The following is a 17,701-nucleotide window of genomic DNA, read 5'->3' on the forward strand; positions in this document are numbered from 1 at the left end:
ATCCCATATCACTTGCTGACACCATTTATTCAAATAAACCAAGCACATTGATACCTTCATATTAAAAATCATCAGTTCCAAAAATGACTCTTCTCACAGCATTTTATAAATGCAAGGTAGAGAAATATGATTAAAAAAAACTCTACACAAACAGAATTGTCTGTTTCTGTGGCTTTAAATGGAAATTCGCTCAGAAAGTCCTGTTTTTTACCTGCTTTTCTAAACATCCTGAGATGGATATAACTTGTCCCCGAACACAGACTTAAAACAGGAATTCCACTTTTCTCTGGTGTTGGAGCCCTGTGACTTTATCAAACCATTGGGCTGTGACTCTATAACAGGGCAAACACAATAGCTGAGGGAGCAGAATAGGCTGCGTTTGGAAAGAAAATCAAAATCCAGAAAACCAATGAAGTTCCCTTATTAATACGGTACAGACAGTCACTCATAAGGAAACTGTCACAGCTCAAGATATCTCTCTGAGGAGCAGACACTGCTGGATTCAATGCAACCACAAAAATAATTTGATAGTTGTGTTATTTAAACCCATCTCAGTACAAAGCAAAATGGGATTATTTCCCTGAGATGGCATTGTTGAAATCCATTCACACAAGGACCCAAAGACTGAGTGAAAAAGCTTGGGCATTATATATTTCTTGCAATACATTCACCATATAATTACAGTTATGTTCGCCCTCTTTTGGCAGGCACTCATAAACAAATGAATTTGACATGGAAAGAAATATTTTTTTTTTTTTTTGCTGTGATTGGCAGCTTGCAAATGGACGCTTCTCTGCTTCTCGGGCTATTCAAAGCTGTACGCCAATTAGCAAAGACAATAATTAAATAAGTAAGCCCCCAGATGTTCATTATCAATGAGGAAAGCTGTCAGAGAGGAGTGGTATTGGTGCAAGCTTCTCTCACTGAAAGCTCTCCTTGTCCAGCTCCACTTTATTAACTAGACGTTAAACATTTCATCGCTGGTTTCTTGTTAAGGTTTAATGGTTGAAAGACTCGCTTGAAGTTCCGCTATTTGAGTCGAGCTCTTGAGAGAAAGGTTCAGCTGACAAGTGCAGAGCTGTGAAACCACTGCGGCTCAAAATGTCCCAACTTCATGCAGACTCAGGAACATTCAGGCCATCTCCCGACCTGTTCTGCTTCCTGCTACATGAAGCCGCATAGGCGCGGAAACGTGCAGCGCAACCAGAAAGCGCTCATGAGACAGAACGGAGAGTTATTTCTAGGCCTACTACAACTAAAGTGATGCTTATTATAAATGCTAATTATATTTTGTAATGTGTATACAGTGTATTCATTAAAATCTGCCCCTCCACCAATAAGGTGGTCTGGCCTGGGAATAGATGAGCTTTGCACCTTTGAAATAAAACAAGGAAAGTTTCCCTGCTGAAGGTACTCACTGCGATGTGTAATGGTATTAGTCTTTAAAACTCTTTAATTGGTGATAAAATAAAAATTATTAATAGGAGTGTTTCCTGTACAGCCAAGTCTGTTTTTTAATGAAAACCTCTGGAATGCCGGCTCCTTCTTGTTTTTGGAGGATGTGTAGTGCATTATAGGTCTCCCCTATGGGGGATGATATCTGTGCACCCGAGGCAATCATACAGATCCAGGGGATGGATAGGGTATAAACCCCAGAACTAGTGCTCAAGAAATGGAGGCTCAATAAACAGTTCATGTATCAGTCCATAAACAAACAGACGCGGCAAGGCTGATGTCTGGATTAAATCCCCAGTCTCATATACTGATGTGGACATGCATGCAGGAAGGGGGGTGAATATAGCGGACCGAGGGAAAGGAACCGTTGGGGACCTCACAATAGGTAACCACCCGGACAGAACTACCCTCAGAACCCGCAACCCCGGCTAACCTGGTGTCACACAGAAACCAGGACCCAGGGCACCATGTGAGTACTCACTCGTGTGGGGAGCACAAGCGTGACACAAAGCGAGAGAGAAAGGAAAGGACCCGTTAGCGAGGTGGGAAGGCCGCAGGAGATACGAAGGGAGTAAGTTGCCACGCAGCTGGGGATCAGCGCACGTAGTCATGTGACCGCGCCGCGCGCAGGATAATGCGTGACACGTCCGGAGGTGAGGTGCCTGGCTCAGAGACACGAGTGATCCAGCTGCATGTGCGCGCATGCTCTGAGAGCAGAGCAGGAGTGTGCGCGTTCTCAGGCACCAATGCTTCAGCACAGGAGTCTGGAACGGGAACTAGGAACATGAACAGGAACATGGAACTAGGAACATGAACATGGAAGGAGCCGGGGGGGGTAGAGTCCAGAGCACAAGGTAACATCCACAAGGGAATTGCTTCTTGGAGGATGTCCAACCTCCTTAAAGGCATAGAGCCAGAAACAGCAAGGTGCAGCGAAACGAAATATAACATAAGGGTTCTTAGTCTAATCCATTGGCCAAGGAATTATAAGTCTGCTACCACGTCAAGGTGAACCCTACTAAGCAGGTACCTACACTACCCGACGGTAAACTAGCCTCAGTAGTATAAGAGTGACTGTCCCAGTCTTCCGGAATCCAAAGGAGATAAGTAAAGGTCCCAAGGAGGTCCAGGCAGGAACAGCATGCAATGATGGTACTAGCAGGCACCAGGGCAGGCAGCAAATGACTAATAGCAAAGAGAAAGTCAAAGAGAGGCTTACTTCCTGTCAGGAGGAAGAGGGCAGGATTTGCCAGGAAGCAAGATGGCGTTGTTTGCTTCAGAATCCTTAAAAACACAGGATCTTGACTCGCAGATAGAGGTTGGAAATCAGAGTAAAACAGGTAAGGAAGGAACACGCCGCAGGGGGCGTGTTCCGTGCATCATGCATCACGTTTGGATTTTCACTCTTCGGTCAGCAGCGCACCGCCATCGCAGCTTTTTTTTTTATACAGATCCAGTGAGTACAGCTAACCGCTTTCTTCTTACCAGGAAGTAATACAGTGAGAGTTACCTCTTGTTGTCAGGTATGTCCTGGGCACAGAGTTATAATGACAAATACATGGTTACATTAAATGAACAGAGGTTATACATTCAATGCACAGATATTTTAGGACAATTAGAGATAACAGGATTATGGGCGTATATCTGTAACAGTTACAGACCAGATACAAATGTGAGACAGCTGAATGCCGATTACTGATGAGAAACTCTGACTCCTCTCACCAATATGGAGACAAATCTTAGCTACCTTGGTGCATTACTCAGTGGGTGGCCTGTTTTCCTGTTTCTTTCTCCACAGAGAAGCGTACGTGTGAGAAAGCCACCCACTGAAATGTCACTGCGGAAGTCTCAAGATGACTTTCCTTCCCATGCTAAGTACTTGGTACACTTTCTGCTGTTGCTATCAAATGATTTCCAAGGGAGCCTGACAAGTGTTTAAGGCTCCGGTGGAAAGAGAAGACGTTCTGAAGATGAATAAATAAATACCTTCGGAAACATTTTTGTATTTATTCAACTCATACTGTATATGAATGGGATTTATTTCAGTGCAAGAGTCGAACTGATGCAACCAAAGACATTTTTAAGATGTGTCTCAGAATAAACATATCAAGATACTTTGTTCCAATTTCCCCCAGGTGCAACATTTTGGGATTGAGGAGGGGCCAGGGAGCCAAAATGTAAGAAACTTGATTAGCCGGCTTCTTACATGTTACAAACGCAGAATATTACAGCAGTAATCTCTTCCCCTTCTATTTATTTTTACCATAAAAATTCCCAAGAGAGCTCATCCTTGATACTCCCAACTCCAGTGACCCCCCCCCCCGATTGTTGGTGAAATTAACTTGAAGTATGTTGTAGTTACTTGCAAAAAGCTAAAAACATGGCTGCCGGAACCACCAGTGGAAACGCCACGCTGACCACAGAGGCTTTATTTTTCGCTTTTTGCAATTACAGACCCGGCGGACATATGGAACTCCAGAGCAGGAGTGGCCAACTCTAGTCCTCAAGAGGCACCAACAGGTCAGGTTCTCATGATGTCCCTGCTTCAGCAAAGGTGGCTCAATCAGTTTCAGTGTTTGACTGCATCACCTGTGCTGAAGCAGGGATATCCTGAAAACCTGACTTGTTGGTGGCCCTTAAGGACTGGAGGTGGCCAACCGTGCTCTAGGACAAGTATCATTGGGAATTTTGTGGGTTAATTTTGTGGCTGTATATCAATGGGGGAGTTTCCCATCATAGAGACTCTTGGGCTTTAATTCAACCGCACTGCGTCTGTCCGTCCCCCTCCCTGAATCCCACCCCCTTAAAAAATAACGAGCAGTGCAGATTGCTAATTTAAAACGAAAAGTTTCTGTCAGTCAAAGATATACAGGTCCCTTAGTAAATCATAAAGTATGTTAACAATCCCTCAGCAGTCCTAATTAGCTGGGTTTTCACTGGCAGGCGTATGTGCTGTATAAATCCATTTCTGAAAACAGTTTATGGTCTTTTTAAGTTGTTTACTTACCTTGGAATGACACAGTTTTATTACATCTGGTGCAGATGTCTCTCACTGAAAGTAGAACACAGACTGGATTCTTCACGTCACCTTGTGTATCATCTTCTGCAAAGAAATAGCCTCAGTGCAGCGGATTAGCCAATAAAAATGAACATAGTCCCAGTAAACGTAGGATATTTTGGATCTACACCAGGTCAGGATATTACAGAGTAACATCTGGGAAAGAATCCCGGATAAAGCACTCTTGGGGGGGCACAGATGGGTAGGACAGTGTATAATCCAAGCAGATATCCTATTCATATGCAGAGAATTAAAAATAATAACATTTTAATCAAATAACTGTAAATACAGGGCATTCAATATATATATATATATATATATATATATATATATATATATATATATATATATATATATATATATATATATATATGTATATATAGTTAAAACACTGGTGGTAGGTATGACTATATACACATTGTCTGGCTGCTCCTAAGCATATATATATATATGTATATAAAAACATGACATTTAATTTAAAAAGGTAATTAATTCAAAAGGATGTTTATGTTTATGAAGACAGTGATCAAATGGTGTCTGTGTCTAACCACTCTATTGTAATTGATGTTACTTAAAGAGGCAACATATTGAAACAATTTAAAAAAATTCTTTGGACAACACTTTCCTTGTAGAAGCCCCATAAACTGTATATAACCAATCCAGAGGTGAAAAAGATAAGTGACAATCTTCAGAGGTGTAAATTACTATCAAGTTATTGTAAGGCAAATGCATACAACCTCATGAAGTGGGCTTATCCTGCAGGAAACAAACCTCAACAATACTGTATAAATAGTACCTTAATAACAAAAAAATGAGAAAAGAAAATATAGGACCCTTTCAGTGTGAGATGGGTAGGCAGATTATTGGAGATAAGGAAAAAGCTGAGGTATTAAACAAATTCTTTGCCTCTGTGTTTACCAGGGAAGAATCAAGTTCAATAGTAGTGCCACAGGAGGAAGCCACAACCTCCATATTAATGACCAATTGGTTAACTGAGGAAGAAGTTCATAAGCGACTTGAAAAAAATTAATTAAATAAGGCACCTGGCCCCGATGGCATACATCCAAGAGTTCTCAAGGAGTTAAGCTCAGTAATAGCCAAACCATTATATTTCAAATTCAAGGACTCCATTTCCTCAGGCTCAGTAACACAAGATTGGCGTAAAGAAGATGTGGTGCCTATATTTAAAAAGGGAGCTAGATCACACCCGGGGAATTACAGACCTGTAAGCCTGACTTCAATCGTGGGGAAACTACTTGAAGGTTTAATACGGGATAATATTCAGGAATACCTAATGGAAAACAAAATTATTAGTAATAGTCAGCATGGATTTATGAAGGATAGATCATGCGAAACTAACCTTATTTGTTTCTTTGAGGAGGTAAGTAGGAATTTAGACCAGGGTTATGCAGTTGAGGTGGTCTACTTAGATTTTGCAAAGGCTTTTGATACGGTTTCACACAAGAGGTTGGTGTACAAAATAAAGAAAATTGGACTCAGTAATAATATATGCACCTGGATTGAAAACTGGTTAAAGAACAGACAACAGAGGGTTGTCATAAATGGAACTTTTTCAGGTTGGGCTAAAGTCGTGAGTGGAGTACCTCAGGGATCGGTACTGGGACCCCTGCTTTTTTTTTTTTTAACTTGTATTTTTTTATTGTTTTTCCAAACTGAAAACAAAGAGGAAAACAAAAGAGAGGGGGAGGGGTGGGGAGCAGGTACAGAAAATAAGAAGTTTTGGGAGATGGGGTGGTAGGGTGTCATCTATCATGCGCTCCTCGGAGGAAGCGTTGATACAGTTACACTTGAAACATCTTTAAATCAGAACAAAGTCAGTTTACCCAATAACGATTTCCTTATTTCGTCGATCCTATTGGGTTTTTCCAAATGTATGTCTCCCACGGATCCCATGTTGTCAGGAAGGTGTGGTGCCGGTCATGGATCAGGCTTGTGAGTCTCTCCATTGTCATTATATAGTTTATCTTGTGTAATACCTTGGTGATAGAGGGGGGGTCGTTCTGCTTCTAGTGTTTTTCTATTAGTGTTTTGGCTGCTGATAGGATCTGTGTTATCAAATAGTCTATTTTTCTCTCTAGGCCTTCGTTGGGTTTTAGTAGGAGCACTGTTTCTATGTTCCAGGGTAGGTCCAGGCCTGTTACCCCTTCTATTAGCCGCCTGATTCTCCCCCAAAAAAGGATTATCTTAGGGCAAGACCACCATATGTGCTTAAATGTGCCTATTTGTTCGCAGTTACGCGAACACATAGGGGAGGTTAGTGGGAAAAAGGAGTGGAGGCGCGTTGGGGTATAGTACCATCTATGTAGGACCTTCAGATTTATTTCCCTGATTGCTGAGCACCGAGAGGCCCTGGCTATCCTTTCGTATATTTCTTCCCAGTCCTCTTCTTCTAAGGGGTTCCCAACATCGCGTTCCCAGTCCGATATGTTTTTGCTTGTTTGGCCTTCATTTTGTTTCAATAGTGTCTGGTAAAATTGGGCAATCGTCCCCATGTTGTAGTGTCCCCTTTGGAACAGACTCTCAAAGTTGATGAGTGGTCTGTTCCATGTGTCTCCGGGCTGTATCGAGGTGACAAAGTGGGCTATCTGCATATATTGGAATATTTGTGTACTTGAAATATTGTATTCCTCTCTTATCCCCATAAATGATTTGATCTTGCCTCCTCTTTGCATGTCTCCTAGCTTGGATAGTCCTTTCTCATCCCATTGTTTAAATATGTTTGAGTTATGTGCTGGGGTGAAGTCAGGGTTAGATCTGATTGGTGCTAGGGGCGATGGAATGGAGGAGATTAGCTTGTGTTTGCAGTTTTTATCCCAGATATTCAAGGAGTGTAGTAAGACTGGATGATTTCTATGGTTTGGCTGCCTATTTGCCTTATTTACCCATAGGAGAGATGCGAGTTCCTCATACCCAGCTTCCGACCTCTCTATGTCCACCCACGGTGTTTTTCCTGGGGCTGCGGACCAATAAATTAGTGGACTTAGTCTGGCTGCTTCGTAGTATTTAGCTATGTCTGGTTGACCCAGGCCTCCCCGGGTCAGGGGGAGGACCATCAATTTTTTCTTAATTCTGGGTTTTCTCCCATTCCAGATGAATTTAGTTATCGCTCTTTCCAGGTCTCTTATTACATAGATTGGGACGGTTACTGGAAGCACTTGGAATAGGTAGAGTATTCTGGGTAGCAAGTTCATTTTTACTGATATAATCTTGCCCGACCAGGATATCTTGACAAGGCCTCTAGATCTTTTTTTCAAGCTTTAAATAAGGCTTGGGTAGTTTGCTCTATAGATGTCATCATATTGTCTAGTAATGTACACTCCTAGATATCTCATTTTGTCTGGCATCCATTTTATTGGGAATGTTTTCTTTAGTGCGCTTTCCGTTTCTCTAGGTATGTGTAGGCCTATAGCCTCTGATTTAGTGTGATTCACTTTGAAATTTGATAGTTTGCCAAATTCATCTAATGTATCAAATAGGTTTTTTAGAGAAGTTTCTGGGTTAGTCAGGGAAAGAAGAGTATCGTCCGCGAATAAGGACACTTTGTATATATTGTTTCCTATAGGCACTCCCTCTATCCCCTGGTTCACTCTAATACTTGATGCTAATACTTCAATGCACATGGCAAACAGCATAGGTGAGAGTGGGCATCCCTGTCTTGTGCTGTTAGAGACATGGTGCTGAAGTGTAGCCTGAGGTACGTACTGCAGCTATTCTGTTGGAGTATAACGCTTAATGCCCATGATGAAGTTTTCGTGTATGCCCATCTCTCTGAAAACTCAAAACATAAACGACCAGTCCACTCGGTCAAAAGCCTTCTCAGTATCTAGTGCCAGGATCAGAATGGAGCGATGGTTCGTATTACTGTTGTGAATGATGTTAATTATTCTCCGAATGTTATCAGAAGCTTGTCGTTCTGGGGTGAACCCCACCTGGTCTGGGTGGATCAAGGTGTTTAGTACTCGGTTCAATGTCGTTGCTAAAATTTTGGCGAATAGTTTTAGGTCTGTGTTGATCAGAGAGATGGGCCGATAGCTAGAACATAACACAGGATCTTTCCCTTCTTTTAGTATGACGATAATGGAGGCTTCTAAGGATTCTTTCGGTGGGGCTTCACCATCTAGAATCTTATTGAACCATCGGACTAGGTATGGTTTCAGTATGTTTTCAAATTTCTTGTAATAGAAGTTAGTGAACCCATCTGGGCCTGGGGCTTTAGAGTTCTTAAGGGATTTAATAGCTGCTGATACCTCCTCGGATGTTATTGGGGCTCCTAAATGGGCAGATTCTAATGTATCTAGTTTGGTTAATTTTGATCCTTTTATGTATTCATCGAGTTTTACATAGTACATAGTTACATAGTAGATGAGGTTGAAAATAGACGTACGTCCATCAAGTTCAACCTATGCAAAATTTAGACAACAGATACTTTATTCTATATCTATACTTACTTATTGATCCAGAGGAAGGCAACCAAAAAAACCCATTAAGGGGAAAAATTAATTCCTTCCTGACTCCAAGAATTGGCAATCGGATTAATCCCTGGATCAACATCCTTCCTGTAAATGTGCATATAAGGGGGGACTCCATTTTGATTGCTGGATAACCATTTTTCTATAACTATTCTGTACTAACGTTTAAGTCTCAGGAACTAATCACATGCCATATGCCATATGTAATTGTGCTGTGCAGGCAGGTCTGAGAATGTGACTTGACCTGTCACCTACTTATCTTTAGCTGAACTGTGTTTGTTCAGACTCATTCAGACTTATTTTGCCCTGTAGAAAACAGGAACTTGTCTTCAGCCGTACTGGGCATAAGTTACACAACAATGCATTTCACAACATACTGCCATTTCCTTAACGGCCTCCTAACTAGGAAATGTGCCCCTTTCTCAGACCATAAACTGTCTAACTGTCATTTTGCTGAGATAGACAGACTGTGAAGTAAAAGGGGAAGTATGTTCTCATATCTGTGTTTTTCTATGCCCAAGTTTGCTATATAAACTGGCTGTAACCCTTCAATAAATGAGAGAGAACAGTTTTCTGACAAAGCTTCCTTGGTGGTTGTCTGACTCAATTACTGCTTTCTCCCGAGCTCGTCCACCATTTTGTTTTCCCAGGTCATCAGCGCTATAAGAGTGGGGTTAAATCCTCCGGAGGTGGAGTCGTCCTTGAGTTGGCAGACGGTGTATTTTCACGCTAAGACGTTGGAGAATACAAAGGGCACTTATTTTCATGGTGTCAGAAGTGGGATGCGCTATTTTGGTAGAAGCAGTACAAACTATTGTGCTGTCACACAAACTAACCTTGCATACATCACACCAGGTCCTACATGTTCTCAAGAACCTCACTACGCAGCACATGACCGCACAGCGTAGAACAGGGTATGAAACTATCCTCACATCTACCTCAAACCTCACTGTCAAATATCACCCACCACACACTGGTCCTGCTCAAATTCTGTCCAAACTGTTACTACACAACTCTGACATAGGCAATGAAGATCATGACTGCCTACAAAACATACACAACACGACATCAGTAAGGAGCGACTTAGAAAGTACGCCCCTTAAGGAGGGAGATGTATTGTTTGTAGATGGGTCATGCTCTAAGCCCTCAGATGGAGTATATCTGACGGGATTTGCAGTAGTTAGGTTACCAGACACAGTAATCTGTTCTGGAGCGTTACCGTTTGTTTCAGCTCAAGCAGCAGAATTAATAGCATTGACCGAAGCATGTAAAGCATCATCTCAGAATACGGTAACCATTTACACAGACTCTCGCTATGCATACGGAGTCGTACACGATTTTGGAGTAATTTGGAAAAATCGTGGTTTTGTAAGTGCTGATGGTAAGGGAATATCACATGCCACATTGGTAGAGCAGTTACTGGAAGCCATGTTGCTACCCAGTAAACTAGCAATTGTTAAATGTAAAGGACATGCTGGTGGAGAGACAGATGAGGCCAAAGGTAATGAGTTGGCCGATTTTCATGCAAAAGAGGCTGCACGATCACAAATTATGTTTCCTGCATACCACACCACTGTTGACACACAGCTCAATATGGTAATGACATGCCATCTCCCAGACTACGATCTTAAAATGTTACAAGAACTTGCAGAAGAAAAAGATGTAGAGCTATGGGAGGGAAAAGGTTTGAGCAAGGATGAGAATGGGATTTGGACTAAGGACACAGTGATAGGTTTTCCTAAAATAGCCAGCCCTATTCTAATCTCACATTTCCATGGAATTGGGCATAAAGGAAAGAAAGCTACAGGTGATCAGATTAAGGAATTGTTCCTAGTTAGAGACATTGATCAGGTAGTTGAGACACAACTAGCTAGATGTCTACCATGCATCAGAAATAACACACAAGGAACACGACCCGCAAAACATGAACATCTACCGCCACCTAGTGGCCCAATGGAGCAAATACAGATTGATTTCACACAGATGCCAACAGCTGCGGGAAAGCTGAAATACCTACTGGTAATGGTAGATCAATTCAGCAAATGGGTTGAGGCATTTCCTACATCGAACGAAAATGCAAAGACTGTTGTAAAAATACTTTGCAAGGAAATCATCCCCCGATGGGGATGTCCTCTTCAAATAAATAGTGATCGAGGAACACATTTCACATCCCAGGTGACTCAAGGAGTTGCTAAGACTCTCGCTATAGATTGGAAGTTTCACATACCTTACCACCCACAGTCTTCAGGTCAGGTAGAGAGGACCAATCGCACGATCAAGGATAAACTGCGTAAGGGAACAAATGGTACCTTTTCAAGATGGCCAGATGTCCTTCCCGCAGTCCTTGCAGAAATTAGGATGACCCCGAATAGTACTACCAAATTGTCACCTTTTGAAATTTTAATGGGGAGACCGTTTCCAACTCCCTGGGCTCATGGTACGTATTGCCCAAAGGAAGTTGGAGACCTAGAGCAAATTCAAGAGAATTATGTTCATCACTTGATACAGAAATTGAATGGCATCTATGGTGATGTTTCTTCTTCTCTTCCGCTCCCTTCAGATAAGCCGACACATCGTTTCCAGCCCGGAGACAAAGTCGTGGTCAAGCGCCTACCCGCCAAAGGAGGGACAACAGAACCGCCCTACGGTCTTCCAGCCACGATCCTCGCAGTTACTCGTACAGCTGTGCTGACTGAAGATTCGTCTACATGGATTCACGCATCACGTATCAAGTCAACGAAGGAGTAGAGCCAGAAGTTGAGATTCGTCAAATACCAGAGACACGATTTCAGAAGAATCGGCGCAGATGCATACGCGTTTGTCTACTCTTGAACGTATTGACAATAATAATATGCGCTTTTTGCGCCCTCTACGGTAATAGACTTAGGGTAACGAGTACCACTATAACCTGCCCTAACCACAGTCCACCTGAAAGTTATGTTTTCTCTGGAGAAGGTGAACTCTCTTCTCTCATCTCCAAAGAACAAGATGAAAGCGAAACCCATGTACCACAGGTCCAGTTTAACTCTCACAATTTGCCAGGAAAACATTACACACGCTCCAAACGCATGGCTTCATTTCTAACGGAAGTCAAAACTAACATTTGGAAGCATTTGGCTGTTGAGGTACTGAATATGTCACATTTCTGTTTAACCGACATGACCAGCACAACTGACATACTCACAAGCTGTTTAATAGCAGTACCCACACCAGTAGAGATTTTGTTAAAAGTGTTTAGCATAAGCAATAATGATAGTTTAGCGGAACATCATGATGTGCGACAGCATTTTTCTGTTTATGAATATTGTCGTGACTGTCCCCAGTGTATTGGTGAGAAATGGCTTAACATGACACAAATTAAGACCCAGAATATAACACAGGGTGACATATGTTATCAAATGACATGTAATCCTGAAAAGATAGGTAAATGTAAGCAAGTAAAATTGACGCCCTCAGTTTCCACCAACATGACCAGAATATTGTGTAGTCGAACTGATGACAAATGCACTAGCGTCAATAACACTATGAGTTGCAATCACACAGTAAGCACACCAAGCCATCTTTATCCTGTTAAACTTCCCGTTGGATGGTTGTTCTCTTGTGGTAATACTACCTATACTTACATACCAGGAAACATCACAGGGGGGCCATGTGCTCTCACCAGGTTAGGGTTAATGATGTTTTCTGTAGAACCTGGCTTACATCAAACCAAAGTTAAGCGATCCACTATTTCACTTACTGAAAATTGCGATCCACATGTAAATTTATTATCAACCACTGAAATTGTAAGTCTAGCAGCTTCCCTTGTTGGAGTTCCTGGATTGGCTGTGTATACAGCAAGAACTCTCGCCAAACTGGCATGCACTGTAGCCAAGGGGTTAAATCACACTTCCCAGGCCCTAGAAGAACTAATGATAGATTTACAAGATACACGCAAAGCAATTTTGGAAAATCGCGCCGCAATAGATTATCTTTTGCTTAAACATGAGCACGGATGTCAAGATTTTCAGGGAATGTGCTGTTTCAATCTCTCTGATCACTCCAAATCATTGCAAAGTCATGTCGCTGACATCAAAACTCTTGTCACAGACATTACTGAGAGAATTGATCAGTTTGATTGGACTTTTGGGTTAGGTGCATGGATTGGAGAATTGGGAAGGAAACTTCTTATGGGACTGATAGTAATCACTAGTATAATCGTAGTATTAGTTATTATTTTTTCATGCTGCAAATTTATGTGCTTATCTTTATGTAAAATGATTATGCCTTTTGGTAAGTCCATTGATCACACATATGCATCACTGGACGTTAATGCCCCCATTCACAGCTTCTCAAATATGATACGTAACTCTGGACCTACTGCCACTAGAGTCCAGATACCTTTGATGGATTATGATAACATTCAAATCCAATACGAGACCCCCGTATCCTAGAGGTTAATTGTCATTTTATGATGACAAAAGGGGGGATTGTAAATGTGCATATAAGGGGGGACTCCATTTTGATTGCTGGATAACCATTTTTCTATAACTATTCTGTACTAACGTTTAAGTCTCAGGAACTAATCACATGCCATATGCCATATGTAATTGTGCTGTGCAGGCAGGTCTGAGAATGTGACTTGACCTGTCACCTACTTATCTTTAGCTGAACTGTGTTTGTTCAGACTCATTCAGACTTATTTTGCCCTGTAGAAAACAGGAACTTGTCTTCAGCCGTACTGGGCATAAGTTACACAACAATGCATTTCACAACATACTGCCATTTCCTTAACGGCCTCCTAACTAGGAAATGTGCCCCTTTCTCAGACCATAAACTGTCTAACTGTCATTTTGCTGAGATAGACAGACTGTGAAGTAAAAGGGGAAGTATGTTCTCATATCTGTGTTTTTCTATGCCCAAGTTTGCTATATAAACTGGCTGTAACCCTTCAATAAATGAGAGAGAACAGTTTTCTGACAAAGCTTCCTTGGTGGTTGTCTGACTCAATTACTGCTTTCTCCCGAGCTCGTCCACCATTTTGTTTTCCCAGGTCATCAGCGCTATAAGAGTGGGGTTAAATCCTCCGGAGGTGGAGTCGTCCTTGAGTTGGCAGACGGTGTATTTTCACGCTAAGACGTTGGAGAATACAAAGGGCACTTATTTTCACTTCCCATATATACTTATTTGGTATATCCCTGTATACCTTTCCCATATAAAAAGATGTCCAACCCATTTTAACAGCCCTTACTGTAAAGAACCCTTTCCTTTGTTGTTGGTGAAATTTCCTTTCCTCCAACCTTAAGGGATGGCCCCAGTCCTTTGTACTGCCCGTGGGATGAATAGTTCTTTTGAAAGCTCCTTGTATTGTCCCTGAATATATTTGTATATAGTTATCAAATACGCCTCTTAGACGCCTCTTTTCTAATGTAAATAAATCTAATTTAGCTAGCCTCTCCTCATAAGTTAGAATGTCCATCCCCTTTATTAATTTGGTGGCTCTTCTCTGCACTCTCTCTAGTTCCATAATGTCTTTTCTTAGGATTGGTGCCCAAAATTCTACTCCATATTCAAGGTGTGGTCTTACTAATGCTTTGTAAAGGGGCATAATTATGTTTACTTCCTTCCATCCATTGCCCGTTTGATGCAAGATAAGATCTTGTTTGCCTTTGCAGCTACTGCATGACATTGGGCACTATTGCTAAGCCTGCTGTCTACAAGCACTCCTAAATCCTTCTCCATCAAGGATTCCCCCAATATATCTCCATTTAATTTGTAAGTCGCCTTTTTATTCTTGCATCTCAAATGCATAACCTTACATTTATCTGTATTAAACCACATTTGCCATTTACCTGCCCACGTTTCCAGTCTCTTCAAGTCCTTCTGAAGAGAAATTACATCCTGCTCTGATTCTATTACCTTACACAATTTAGTATCATCAGCAAAGATGGAGACTTTGCTCTCGATCCCAACCTCAAGCTCATTAATAAACAAGTTAAAAAGCAGGGGTCCCAGTACCGATTCTTGAGGTACTCCACTCACGACTTTTTAGCCCAACCTGAAAAAGTTCCATTTATGACAACCCTCTGTTGTCTGTCCTTTAACCAGTTTTCAATCCAGGTGCATATATTATTACTGAGTCCAATTTTCTTTATTTTGTACACCAACCTCTTGTGTGAAACCGTATCAAAAGCCTTTGCAAAATCTAAGTAGACCACATCAACTGCATTACCCTGGTCTAAATTCCTACTTACCTCCTCAAAGAAACAAATAAGGTTAGTTTGGCAAGATCTATCCTTCATAAATCCATGCTGACTATTACTAATAATTTTGTTTTCCATTAGGTATTCCTGAATATTTTCCCGTATTAAACCTTCAAGTAGTTTGTTTCTTGGAGATGAGGAGGAGCGCAGGCAGGTGTAGCAAAATATGCAAAAGAAAATAACATATATAGTGCAGATGGTAAACACTGTGCAGATAGGTGTAATCTATAGTATAGAACTCACATAGGTCGCAGAAAATATCACATGTCAGAGATCCTTCTCTCTCTGACTGGAGCCCTTTGAATGGTAGCAGGGAAATCCCTCAAGGCACGGATATGTATGGATAAGAAGAAAAGCCACAATAGTGCATACTATTCCAATATTGTATTATTCAAACAAATAACACGAGTATATTACACTCACATTCGCCATGTAAAAATCAGGTGGAGGAGAGAACCGCAGCTCGTTGTATGGTGGTGCAGGTATAGGCAGCTTCACAGTATCCAGGATTCTCTTCCGCGTGTGTCACAGCCGTCGCGTCACTTCCGCTATCGCGTCACGGCTGAGGGCGGAAGTTCCCAATGGAAGAGACCTTAGATCGAGTTCTGCCAGTCCTTCAGAGCTTGTTCCCTCACTGTAAACTCTACGCGTTTCGCCAGATGCTTCGTCAGGAGTTCTAATGTACAGATCGTCTGAACAAATAAAATTACACTTTTTGTTCATAAGGCTAAATATTTCTAAGTGCCCACGCATGCGCGATAGGAACAAACCTTTGATTTTGGGAAATTTTCTCTTAATTTTTTCTAAGTCCCGACGCATGCGCGATATGAACAATTTCTATTTTACTTTGTTAAATTTTCTAAGTCCCGACGCATGCGCACTACGCGCAACTACAAACGGCAGTCAACCAGGAATATCGGAGACCGAACGCATGCGCACCATGCCTGGACTATGACAGTACTATTGCCTGAGTCCACTGCACATGCGCCTCTAAACGAGTGGTTTCGGGAGTTTCCGCGCATGTGCAGTTACATACATTTCGGGCTAGAGTTTACAAGTATTCGCGCATGCGCACAGCACTAATTCTGAGTTGGCCAATTTTATTCTAAGTGCCGACGCATGCGCGGGGGGACTCATTTGGTCCGTTGGATTCTCTGAGTCCACGCGCATGCGCGTTAGACTCAAATTTCGCCGATTTATACCAGACTGCCTAAAAGCCCTAAAAACACTCGTTTTTACACACTAATACAGTACTTTTGTTACTATATGTGTGGGAATCTACACATACGGTTTATTAAGCATTTGTGTAATTTGATGGGTGCAGTTTGACAACGGACCAACTGCGCATGTGCAACAGGTGTAAACTTGTTCAATTTGCAATCAAGGTACTGTGTGGGTATATAAGGGTTTATTCTTCCTCCCCCAAGCAAATTTGTCCCTGAGGAAGCTCCTTTGCTGGAGGGAAACGCGCGTTGGACGCGCTATGTTGTCAGTCTCCTACTTGGAGCTGCTTTTATGTAGTGTTCAGTAGTCTCCTGGATTTATCTATGTAGATCTGAATTGGGTACTTCACTACACTCAGTGTGCAAGCACGCCTGCTCTTATATGATTTAACCATTTGGAGTGTGTTGTAGAATGATTCAATGATCAATATGCTGTGAACATTTGCTTCACTATGCTGTGAATCATTCACCCTCCATCACTACACTATCAGTAGCACTTTTATATATATTGGATGGCAACACATGTTTAATTAACATCTTCAAGTGCTCTGTGGTTTACAAGTCTAAGCAGGACTGCGGTAGCCTTACGATACATCACAGTCACTGAGTGTGCATGTCTATTTATTTATTTACTATTACTCGTGTACCTGATCTCATAGGTGCTCCAGAGGGGTTTATACCCTGACTAAGCAGCGTTCTGTGTCCTGTAGCTACTACTACCAATTGTCGGTTGAGATCACTCCAACACACATTCACTGACACAGACGCTAGTCATTGTCAATTTAATTTATTTTTAATGCACAATACACAACGCTTTAGGTAATATATGTTTTATGTTAATATATTAAAAGTTAAATTTTAAACTAAGTAGGAGTGCATTATAGTGGATTCTTTTGGGAGACACATCCATTTTGTGTTCTCCTGCCCCCCTCCTTTTCTGATTCACTTTACAGTTCACAGTTTGCACCCACTTTTTTGGATTACCATTTATTTACTCATTATTTGCCTCAATTAGTGTGGTTTTGTGATCACTCCCTAACCCTAGTGTTTTTCTTTTGCTACACCTGCCTGCGCTCCTCCTCATCTCCAAGAAACAATCTACCCTTCTGGGACCCGGAACTGTCCCATCAGAGGAAGTTGAGCTGCACTTTACACTTATTTATTTTTCACTATTGGTGTTTATTGTGTGATATTAGTTGTATTCCCAACAACATTATTGGTTCACTTGGGAGC

This window comes from Ascaphus truei, chromosome 9 (genome assembly GCF_040206685.1).
Source record: "Ascaphus truei isolate aAscTru1 chromosome 9, aAscTru1.hap1, whole genome shotgun sequence".
Taxonomy (NCBI): Eukaryota; Metazoa; Chordata; class Amphibia; order Anura; family Ascaphidae; genus Ascaphus; species Ascaphus truei.